Genomic DNA, 12505 nt, shown 5'->3' on the forward strand with positions numbered 1-12505 from the left:
GACAAACCATCTGAAAAATCTTAATAAAACCCCAAGAATTTGGGTGAAGCTGAGATGGGGCCACGTTACAAGACCACAACAACTCGGTCTCAAAGGAAGAAAAAGGAAGAGTAATATCTATCTGGCTAAAAAAGAAATCATATGCATAGAAGAAAGGACGCTCTCCCTGGGTCGAAGTAGGAAAGCAGACCCGGTCATCAGAGTCAGGTGCTACCAACTTGTAATTGCATTCTTGATTCTCATTACTACATATCCGATGGTGTTTTCTAAGTGCCGCACAGAACTCCGAATTAGCCAGAGATACACATAATAGCACAAGGGAGTCCAACCAGTCAGACATTCCCTCGGGAACTTTAGAAGATGCCTCGACAATATTTTTGTGAGAAGACATGGTTAACTAGTCCTACAAGAAGAAAAGAAGATTGGATTACTCAAAAAATACCTCAGACACTTTGAACAACTCGGGCATAAACGGAGGCAACAAACGGAGGAAACTCACAAAACTAAAGCATATAGGTGACAGAAAAACCAGGAAAAGCAAGAAAAGGAAACCACAGGACCCAACTCAAAAGGTTCCAAGGGCATCCTTTGGAGGCAGAAAGAAGATTCAGGGAAGCCAACAAAGCCTACATCTTTTCACATCCCAACAAAAGTCAAAAGAAAGTCATCAAAAACCATCATCTCTATTGAAGAGCAGTCATCAACCAGTATAGCAAAATCATCAACGAAGCAAACAAGTTATCAAAGGAGCAACCTTTTTCGAAACAGTAGTACGGAAATCAACCCTAAAAGGAAGCCAAAACCAGGAAAATCACCCAAAGCATACATAAGGACGAAAGAAGACCAAGAAACAGGCATCACGGCAATAAACCAAGCACATAAACAAAGAAAAAGGTTCAAACTTTCCAAACGTACAAAATAGAGCATCATCAAAGAAATCAAAAACAAAAGTAGCAGAAATAAAAAGGTGAAGAGAAAAGCAAAGCCAACCTGGAAGAAGGAAGAAAACTTTGAAAAAGAGCAGCGGAGATTCGACCAAAAGGCGGAAGCACCAAGCGAATGCCAAAGCGTCACAAGAGAGAAAACGAGAAATACAGGACAGGAAACGGAGAAAAAGAAGGGAAGTTACACGGAAAGGAAAACTGTCTCTTGGATACAAAATTTGAATAAAGGAAACCAAGAGAAACGGGGCATTAAAACCAATTAATAAGGGCATTAAAACCCTCGCACATTCCAAGGCTAGGGCACTAAACACAGAAGCGCGCGCTTACAGAGGAAACAAAACAGAAACATTCCGCATTCAAAAGAAGGAGAACTCTACAAAAAGAAATTGACAAAATGCTCGAGTTCAGCTTCACCCAAGAAGGATCGAAGTCCTAAAACTAAAGACTCGACCTCAAAGAGAAGACCGAGCTCGAGCAGGGGCACTGTTCATACCCTGGGTCGAGCTGTCCGACCCGGGATGTTCTACAGAAAAAGCGACTGACCTCTTCAGGTCAGGATGACCCGACCTCTTCTCAAAGAGTTCAGCCAAGTCACAGGAAAGCCCAACAAAGGGCCCAAATAGAGGAACACGTCCCAAATCCAAGGGCGGCCCAAAGCCCATAGAGGTAAAGGCGGTTCCCTTAAAGATAAGATGACCTCGCTCGAAGATAAAGATAAGATAAGATAACTAACTTATCTTATCTAAGAAGGTCACTCTACGCCATTATAAATACACTGGAGCACCCAGGTATGACTCATACTCTGATTCTACTCAATACCTGCTTAATACCCTTACTAACTTAAGCATCGGAGTCCCTTGCAGGTACCCCCCACCCTCCAGGGATGAAGGATCAGCACCACCACCAAGTCCATCAAGTCAGACACAACAGCTCCAGCCAGTATAGAAGATCTCATCCGAGATCGACCTACAGTTTCAGGTAACCCTCGGAACAGTATTTATAGGAGTGGGTAGCGTTAGGTTTCGGCCATAGGGTGGGTTTGGGTGGAAAATTTGATTTTTGAAGTGGGTGGGGTAGGTGGGAGTTATGATGGTTTGAGGAAATGAAATGGATGTGATTGGCTAGGGTTTTTTTTGGGAAGTGTGTATGGGTAAGTAGGAAAGTAGGTGGGATTAAGTGGGGCAGGTAGGGTAGGTGAAGTTCGGTGGGACCCACAATTCCTGAGAGGCTAGGGAATTCCAGATTCCCTGCTTCTCTGCACTGGCGTTTGAACACCTAGGGACTGCTCCCTGGCTGGCGTTCAACGCCAGCAATGCTTCCCTCATGGGGCGTTCAACGCCCAGGAGGACTTCCTCACTAGCGTTCAACTTTAACACTCTTTACAGAGTGTTCTATTTTTACTGCTGTGAATTCTGTCTCTGGACTAATGCACATGATCATGACTCTAAACTGAAAGAAAAACAAAATAAAAATAAAATAAGGTTGAGTAAAGGTTGATTGCCTCCCAACAAGTGCTCTTTTAAAGTCATTAGTTTGACCTTTAGCTCCTTAAGGAGGTGAGTAAGGGCTCAGAGTTTCGCCCCTGACAGTGAATTTTCTTCCTGTCCTCTCATGAATGGGCTCTACATGCTCTAGAGATAGGACGAGACTCACTGTATGTGGTAGGACTGGATTATTAATGAAGAAAACTCTCATGCTAGGTGAGAGGCCTTCAGTAGGGATTTTCTTGTCCCTCCAGCCTTTAGGTACTTTCTTTTTAGTACCTTTGTGCTTAGAGCTTGTTGAGGGTTGCCCAACACCAAACTTAGAATTGATGTATGGGGGCTCTGCAAAACTATGCACAGAAAGAGCGGGTTGGCATACTAGGTGTTGCACTATTGTCCCTTTCTTATTAGAGGGAGAATTAGGATTGGACATCTTAAATAAGATGTAGTCCTCTCCTAATTGGAAAACCATTTCTCCTTTAGCAACATTAATCAAAGCTATTGCAGTAGCTAAGAAGGGTCTTCCAAGGATGACACAGTCATCCTTATCCTCTCCAATGTCCAAGATAATAAAGTTTGCAGGAATGTAGTGGTTTTCAACCTTAACCAAGACATCCTCTACTAAGCCATATGGCTTTTTCATGGTCTTGTCTGCCATCTCTAAAGAGATGTGTGCAGCTTATACCTCAAGGATTCCCAACTCCTCCATTACTGAGAGTGGCATGAGGTTAATGCTTGACCCTAGGTCACACAGAACCTTTTCAAAGGTCATAATACCTATGGTGCAAGGAATCAGAGAGCGTCCAGGGTTTGGAAGCTTCTGAGGTAGCTCTTACTGAACCAAAGCATGGAGTTCTTTGGTTAGCAGTGGATGTTCTTTCTCCAGAGGCTTTGTACCAAATAGCTTGGTATTCAGCTTCATTCGAACTCCTATGAAACGAGCAACTTGCTCTTCCCTAGTGTCTTCATCCTCACTTGAGGATGAGTAGTCATCAGAACTTATGCACTGTAGAAGTGCATTCAAAGGAACCTCAATTGTCTTTATGGTTTCCTTTGGTTCTGGGCTAGAGGGTTCTTGAGTGGGATTTAGGCACTCAAAGGGGGTGCTTGTGCTGGCGTTCAACACCAGCTCTGTCAGCTCGTTGGGTGTTAAATGCCCTTGCTATCCACCCTGACTGGCGTTAAACGCTAGTCCTCCTAGCATTCTGGGCGTTGAATACCCAGCAGGGAGGTCCTTGCTGGCGTTCAATGCCAGCTTCCCTGGGATGGTGGGCATTGAATGCCTAATGAGGGGTTCCTCACTGGCGTTCAGCGCCAGAATGGCTGCCTGGTTGGGCGTTGAACGCCCAGTGAGGGGTTTCTCACTGCGTTCAATGCCAGTAAGCCTTCCTGTTTGGGCGTTGAGCGCCCAGCCAGTGCTCCCTGGCTGGCGTTCAACGTCAGCTTTTCTGCCAGGATAGGCGTTGAACGCCCAGTGAGGACTTCCTCACTGGCGTTTAACGCCAGGCATGCTGCCATTGTGGGCGTTAAACTCCCAGTGAAGTCTTCTTCACTGGCGTTCAACGCCTTTCCATTCTCCTCCAATTCGGCCTCAACCTCCATGGTTATAGCCTTGCACTCTTCTCTAGGATTAACCTTAGTGTTACTGGGAAGAGTGACAGGAGGGATCTCAGGGATCCTCTTGCTCAGTTGACCAACCTGTACCTCCAAATTTCTAATGGAGGACCTTGTTTCATTAATAAAACTATGAGTGGTCTTAGTGAGGCTGGAGACTAGAGTGGCTAAGTCAGATAGGCTCTGCTTAGAGGTCTCCATATTCCCTTGAGAAGATGGGAATGGTAGTTTGTTATTGAACCTATTCTGGTTCCTACCACCTTGATTGTTATTGAAACCTTGCTGAGATTTCTGTTGATCCTTCCATGAAAGGTTAGGATGATTCCTCCATGGTGGGTTGATTAGGATCATAAGCTTCTTCTTCAAGTGAAGCTTCTTGATTACTGCCAGCTGCAGTTTGCATCTCAATGAGATATTGAGAGATCATGTTAACCTGTTGGATCAGGATCTTATTTCGAGCCAAGATGGCATTCAGAGTCTCAACTGCATGAACTCCTTACTTTTGAGAGGTTCCATGGTTTACAGGATTCCTCTCAGAGGTGTACATGAATTGGTTGTTTGCAACCATCTCAATAAGTTCTCTGGCTTCTGTAGGTGTTTTCTTCAAGTGGGGAGATCCACCTACAGAGCTATCCAAGAAAATCTTGGATATCTCAGATAAGCCATCGTAGAACACGCCTATGAGGGACCACTCTGAGAGCATGTCAGGAGGACATCTCCTGATCAGCTGCTTGTATCTTTCCCAGGCTTCATAGAGGGATTCACCTTCTCTTTGTCTGAAGGTTTGAACTTCCACTCTAATCTCGCTCATCCTTTAAGGAGGAAAGAAATTAGCCAGAAAAGCATTAACTAGCTTTTCCCAAGAGTCAAGACTCTCTCTTGGTTGGGCATCCAACCAAAAATTAGCTTTGTCTCTTAAAGCAAAGGGGAAAAGCATCAGCTTGTAGACTTCAGGATCAACTCTATTAGTCTTTACAGTATCACAGATCTGTAAGAATTTTGCTAAGAACTGATGTGGATCTTCCAGTGGAAGTCCATAAAATTTGCAATTCTGTTGCAGAAGAGAGACTAACTGAGGCATAAACTCAAAATTGTTAGCTCCAATGACAGGTACAGCAATGCTTCTGCCATAAAAGTCAGAGGTAGGCATGGTGAAGTCACCAAGGACCTTTCTAGGCTCCTCTTGTGGTTCGGCCATGTCCTCCAATTCTTGTTTAAAACTTTCTGAAATGTCTCTTCCGGAGTGTTGTGCTTTAACTTGTTGTAAACACCTCCTTAGAGTCTTCTCAGGTTCGGGATCAGGAGTCAAGAAGGGTTCTTTATCCATGTTCCTGGTAATAAACAAGAAGAAAAGAAAAAAGAAGAAGAGAGACTACGCCAATAGACAAGAAGCTCCTCCTTAAAGTCAGAAGTAGAGAAGAAAGAAGAAGATAAAAAAATAAAAATAAAAATAAATAAAAGTAGGAGAAAAATACCTTGGAAGTAGTAGATAAGAGTAAATAAAAGAAGATAGAATAAAAGATGGAAAACAAATCACAAGAAAGCTTTTTGTACCACTTGGACAAAAGAGCTTCCAGTGAAATGTGAAGAAGAAAGGAAAGAGGATAAGGAATTGTAGGTAAAGAGTCGAAGGAAGTAGAGTTGAATGAATATAGATGAGAAGAAAAGAGGTATAAATAGAAAAAAGTAAATAAGAATTAAAATATTTTTTATTTTTATTTAATTAATTAATTAATTTTCAAAAATTAAGTTATTAATTTAAAAAGAATTTAAATTTAAAATGTAAATTTTTGAAAATAGAAGAGTGATAAGATGAAGAAGTTTTTGAAAATTAAGAGAGAAGAGAGTTAGTTAGGTAGTTTTGAAAAAGAAAAGAGAGAGAAAAAGATATTATTTTCGAAAATTAAGGCGGGATAAGAGTTAGTTAGGTGGTTTTGAAAAACAAGAGAGAGAAGAAGAGAAGTAATTTTCAAAAATTAAGAAGAGAGTTAGTTAGGTAGTTTTGAAAAAGATGAGAGAGAAGAAGAGAAGTAATTTTCAAAAATTAAGAAGAGAGAGTTAGTTAGGTGGTTTTGAAAAAGATGAGAGAGAATATAAGATATTAATTAAGAAAAGATAACAAATAAAAATAAAAATAAAAGATAAGATAAGAAAAGATTTAAATTTAAAATAAGATAAGAAGTAAGATAAGAAAAGATTTTGAAATTAAAATTTGAAAAAGATAAGATAAGATTTTTGAAAAAGATATGATATGTTTTGAAAAAGATAAGATTTTTGGAAAAGATGTGATTTTTAATTTTGAAAATTTTGATTTTTGAAAACTTGACAACTAAGATAAGATAAGATAAAATTTCAAAATTGAAATCTGAATTTTATATGTAATTTTCAAAAATTATGGTTGAAAATAAGTTAGAAAATATCTTTTTTATTTTAAAATTTTTTTATGAAAGAGAAAAACACAAAAAAGACACAAGACTTAAAATTTTTAGATCTAGCACCCTTGTTTTTTCAAAAATTTAGAGGGAAATACCAAGGGATACCAAACTTAAAAATTTTAAGATCAAAACACTTACAAGACTCAAGAACACTTTGAAGATGAATAAAAACACAAAGAACAAAATTTAAAGACTCAAAGAACACAAGAACATAACAAGAACACCAAACTTAAATTTTTAAAAAACCTAGACCAAATTTTCGAAAATTGCAAGAAAAATAAAAATAAAAACCAAACTTAAAAACTTGACACAAGATTAAACCAAAGAAAATATTTTTGAAAAATTTTTAGAAAGAAAGACTCATAAAAATCGAAAAATACAACAAGTACAAAAACAAAAGACTCAAAACAAGAACAAAGATCAAACAAAGAATATAAAAATATTTTTGAAAAGGGTTTTGAAATTTTTGAAAACTTTGAAGAAGAAGAAAATAAAAGTAGAAAAGCTAACAAAATTAAAAATTACCTTATCTAAGGAGCAAGACAATCCTTCAGTTTGTCCAAACTTGAACAATCTCTGGCAACGGCGCCAAAACTTGGTGCGCATGTATGCAAACCCCACACCTTTTCATACAGCAGTAGTACCAGCAAGTGCACTGGGTCATCCAAGTAATACTTGAGCGAGTCAGGGTCGATCCCACAAGGATTATGGCTTGAAGCAAGCAATGGTTGTCTTGCAGGTCTTAGTCAAGCAGAATCAGAAGGTTAATAAATAAATATTTATGGGATTATTTGAAATAAGGATAGGAATTATATGTTGGGAATAGTAAATAATAGGAATAGAGTTGAGAGTCAGAGTTGCTTTGTCTTTCTAAATGAACTCTGGTATTACTGTCTTCCTTACTTGTGAATGATCTTCTTCTGTGGCAGGCTATAAGTGATCAAAGTCATTGCTCGTGATCATTGATCTCCTCTGATACAGGTCAAACACCGTTGCCCGTGGTCATTCAATTTGACGGAGGGTGAAGTTCTAGCAAGTCATTCTCTTGGCGATCCTACTCAAAGCGCCACAGACAAGGTCGAATCTTTCGGATCAGAGAATGCTGCTTCTTTGGATTCTAGCCTATTACCACGGAGACCCTAATCTCCCCAGAAATCAGCTGAACCGGTGTCTCGAGAAGTCCCCAACGAAGTCATGGATTAACTGTTTGAGAGATGTATAAACATAGCTGTTGGTTCATGCTTTCCGGCCAAGTATTCACACGAACCCAAGTAGACGCGGGTGTTTGTCAGGCACGTTCGTCTTAATGTGATTAGCAGAGCTAATTGGTTAGATCATCCTATTCACCACGATGAAGATCGGATATACATCTTAGAGATAGATCAAACACAGATCGAAGAAGAAGCATAAATACTTTTATTAATTCATAGGACTCAACAGGGCTCCTCCCCTCAACCTAGGAGGTTTAGAAACTCATAATGATGTAAAACCAATGATAAAAACGTGTATGATGCTGAGTGGAATTGAAAAAAGCTGTGAATTACATAAATAAAATCCCTTCAATACTAAACAGATGACTAGTAAGGGTAAAACAGTCTATTTAGTGCTAAAATCCACTTCTGGGGCCCACTTTGTGAGTGTTTGGGCTGAGCTTTGATGAGATCCACGTGTTTAGGCTTCCTTGGGCATTGAACTTCAGTCCTGACACCTTTTTGGACGTTGGACTCCAGCTTGGAATCCTTTTCTGGCGCTGGATGCCAGAACTAGTCAGATGGCTGGCGTTGAATGCCAGTTTTTGGCCTTCTAATCCGAAGTAAAGCATAAACTATTATATATTGTTGGAAAGCTCTAGAAGTTAGCTTTCCATAGTCATTGAGAGTGCTCCATTTGAACTCCTGTAGCTCTAGAAAAGCTCTGCCGAGTGCAGGTAGGTCAGATTTGGACAGCATTTGCAGTTCTTTCTCTGTCTATGAATCAGACTTCTACTCCAACTCCTCAATTTCAGCCAGAAAATATCTGAAATTGTCCAAAAATACAAAAACTCATAGTAGAATCCAAAAATTTAAATTTAACACTAAAACCTATAAAAACTTAATAAAAACTAAACAAAAACTACTAAAAACTATATGAAAATGATGTCAAAAAGCGTATAAAATATCCGCTCATCACACGTTCGGATCCGAGTTAACGAGGGTACTCCCAGTTCGGTTCAGGGCACAAGATGTCCCAGGATTAACGCGAGGCCAACACATAATTCGGAAGGAATATCCTTGCCAGAACACTCTTTAATTTATAATATGTGATAAATGAAGTACAAATAACGTTTTCCATTAAAGAAAATCCTCTATTGCTATTTGCTTTTACAAAATAAGATATAAAAAAGATGATTATTATAATATCTAAAAAATAATTTTAATTTATCAAAAAAGATTAAGATTCAATATTTAATTTAATAAATATAAAAATAAATAATTTTAAAATTATTTGAAGTTTGCTATAATAAATAAATTAAAAAAATTAGACACAAAGTTATAAATACCATAAAATTAACTATAAGAAAATAGTGAAAAACTTAAAAGTTTCAGATCGAGACGGTTGATAATGACATGAACTCAACTAGAAATAAGAGGCGAACAAACGTTTATTCGTTTTTGATGGAAAGGGCTGAAGTAGGAATCCGTATCTAAAACAAAAACCTTGAAAGAATTCGGGCTTTTGATAGAGCCCATCACAATCAGAGGCAGTCAAGCAGTGTCGAGTGTCGAGAACTCTCTGGTCTTCCCTCTCATATTCATTCTTCTTCTTGACTTCTCTTGCTCTTTCCCAAAAGAAGGAAAATATCTTCCTCATCCTCATGCCAAGCACAATGTTGTGTAATATATACACCTCCCTTCATTCCTCCAAGCCAGTACAATAGGACCCTAACATACGTGCGTAAAGCATCATCTAAACCTGTAGTCATCAGCAAATTAAACCTGTTTTATTTAAATTATTCACTTATTACTTCTGATTCGTCGAAATGGGTACCGCTACTGAGAAAGCCATTAGCATCGATCTCGGCACCACTTACAGCTGTGTGGCCGTGTGGCAGAACAATCGTATAGAGATCATCGCCAACGACCAAGGCAACCGAACCACTCCTTCCTACATTGCCTTCACGGACACCGAGCGCCTTATCGGAGATGCTACCAAGAACCAGGTGGCAATGAACCCACATAACACGGTGTTCGACGCCAAGCGCCTCATCGGTCATAGATTCTCCGACCCTTCCATCCAGAGCGACATGAGGCACTGCCCATGATCATCGTCAACTACAAAGGCGAGCAGAAGCAGTTTGCATCCGAGGAGATTTCCTCCATGGTGCTCACCAAGATGAAGGAGATCGCCGAGGCCTACCTGGGAAAAACCATCAAGAACGCCATCATTACCGTCCCCACCTACTTCAACGACTCTTAGAGGCAGGCCACCAAGGACGCCGGTGCCATTGCAGGCCTCAACGTCATGAGAATTATCAACGAGCCAACCGCCGTTGCCTACGGCTTAGACAAGAAGGCCTCCAAAACTGGCGACAAGAACGTCCTCATCTTCGACCTCGGGGTGGCACCTTTGACGTGTCTCTGCTGACTATCGAGGAGGGCATCTTTGAGGTGAAGGTCACTGCCAGAGACACCCACTTGAGGGGCGAGGATTTCGACAACAGGCTGGTGAATCACTTCACGGCGGAGTTCAAGAGGAAGCACAAGAAGGACATGAGCAGCAATTCGAGAGTGCTCCGGAGACTAAGGACAGCGTGTGAGAGGGCCAAGAGGACACTCTCCTCCACCGCACAGATGACCATCGAGATCGACTTGCTCTTTGAAGGTATTGATTTCTACGCGACCATCACTCTGGCCAGGTTCGAGGAACTCAACATGGACCTATTCAGGAAGTGCATGGAGCTCGTTGAGAAGTGTCTCCGCAATGCCAAGGTTGATAAGGTTCAGATTCACGACATTGTCCTTGTTGGCGGCTCCACCAGAATCCCCAAGGTCCAGCAGCTTCTGCAGGACTTCTTGAACGGCAAGGAGCTCTGCAAGAGCATCAACCACGACGAGGCCATGGCTTACGGGGCTGCTGTTCAAGCTGCCATCCTGAGCGGCGAAGGCGACCAGAAAGTCCAAGACTTGCTTCTTCTCGACGTCACGCCCCTCAGCCTGGGCATTGAAACCGCCGGTGGGGTGATGACGGTCTTGATTCCCAAGAATACCACCATACCTACCAAGAAAGAGCAGGTGTTCTCCACCTACTCGGACAACCAGACCAGCGTGCTGATTCAGGTGTACGAGGGGGAGAGGGCAAGGACCAAGGACAACAACCTTCTGGGAACATTTGAGCTCAAGTGGAGAATTATGCATACAGCATGAGGAACACCATCAAGGATGACAATGTTGGTGCCAAACTGGATCCTTCCGACAAGAAGAGGATCGAGAAGGCCGTTGATGACACCATCCAGTGGTTGGACGGGAACCAGTTGGCAGAAGTAGATGAGTTTGAGGACAAGCTCAAGGAGCTTGAGGCTTTATGAAACCCTGTCATTTCCAAGATGTATCAAGGTGGTGGTGGACACTGGTGGTGGTGGTTTTGCTCCATCCTCTGCCAATGCTGCCCATGACAACTCCGCTGGTGGACCTAATATTGAAGAGGTTGATTGAGCGAGCTTCAACCTTCAATTTTTATAAGCCTTCTTTTATCGCGCTAGACACTGCCCTTTGTCTCTCTTTTTTTTCCCTTCCAGAGTGCGTTGAATGTAAACTATGAGTGAATAATGGTGAGGTACGGCAGTGTCCTAATATTGTCATATCCAAGTGTTGTTTTCTTTTTTCCTAAATAAGCACGTGATTTTTCTTACAACAATATAGTGACAGAGACAACTGCGAATGAATCATAATTGGCATTTGCGGGGAATTAAAAGGCAAAAAACACTGCAGGAAGTTGTCTGCAGAATGAGGTAGATATTTTATGAATCAAGCCTCACAATAATATTATACATTGATTGGATCAGAGCACAATATATATGCAGCCGCTAATATGATTGTATATTTTTGTTGATGAAAAAACAGAGATGGACAATAAGGGTGCCCAAACTTTGCCAGAACAAATTCATGTAGGAACAACAGGTTATTAACTTACTTTCGTCGTGCTCCCCACTTAATTATTAGTTTGGTGTAGCCATGATTTCGACACAAAAATAAATGGCATCTACTCAAATGAAGGGTGAAAACTCAATGGAGTCGATTTCACGTGAAGTTGATAATTGAGAACTATTGGATGATTTGACTAAATTTTTATTTAACGGCTTTTCCTTATCAACTTCACGTGAAGTCGACTGTACTTGAGTTTTCACCCAAATGAAGATGTTAAAAACATCTTCTTATAAAGATTCTTGTGTTAAAAGTATATTTTGTTTGTTTAGCCACACTTTTAAAAAAAAAATAATTTTGTGACATATTAAAATCAAACCTTATAATTTATCATCTAATAATAAAAAAAATCTTCATATATCCACCCAAATAAATAGGCTCAAAAGATTTATCAAATACGCGGAATACTGGTGCACGAAATTGTGATCATCAATGGCGCCATCAACATGGTACGCTCAATTGCAATCTCAACTTTTTATCACAACTTCGCACAACTAACCAGCAAGTGCACTGGGTCGTCCAAGTAATAAACCTTACGCGAGTAAGGGTCGATCCCACGGAAATTGTTGGTATGAAGCAAGCTATGGTCATCTTGTAAATCTCAGTCAGGCGGATTCAAATAGTTATGGATGATTTATGAATAAAGCATAAAATAAAGATAGAGATACTTATATAGTTCATTGGTGAGAATTTCAGATAAGCGTATGGAGATGCTTTGTTCCTTCCGTCTCTCTGCTTTCTTACTGTCTTCATCCAATCCTTGTTACTCCTTTCCATGGCAAGCTGTATGTTGGGCATCACCGTTGTCAATGGCTACAGTCCCGTCCTCTTAGTGAAAATGTTCAACG

At 40.5% G+C, this 12505-nt stretch overlaps 1 pseudogene; it reads left to right on the forward strand.

Annotated features, from left to right (window-relative positions):
* Window positions 1-9496: 9496 nt before the first annotated feature.
* Window positions 9497-11128, forward strand: LOC107458525 (heat shock cognate 70 kDa protein-like; annotated as a pseudogene).
* Window positions 11129-12505: the final 1377 nt, after the last annotated feature.

The sequence above is a fragment of the Arachis duranensis genome, chromosome 1, assembly GCF_000817695.3.
Source record: "Arachis duranensis cultivar V14167 chromosome 1, aradu.V14167.gnm2.J7QH, whole genome shotgun sequence".
NCBI lineage: Eukaryota > Viridiplantae > Streptophyta > Magnoliopsida > Fabales > Fabaceae > Arachis > Arachis duranensis.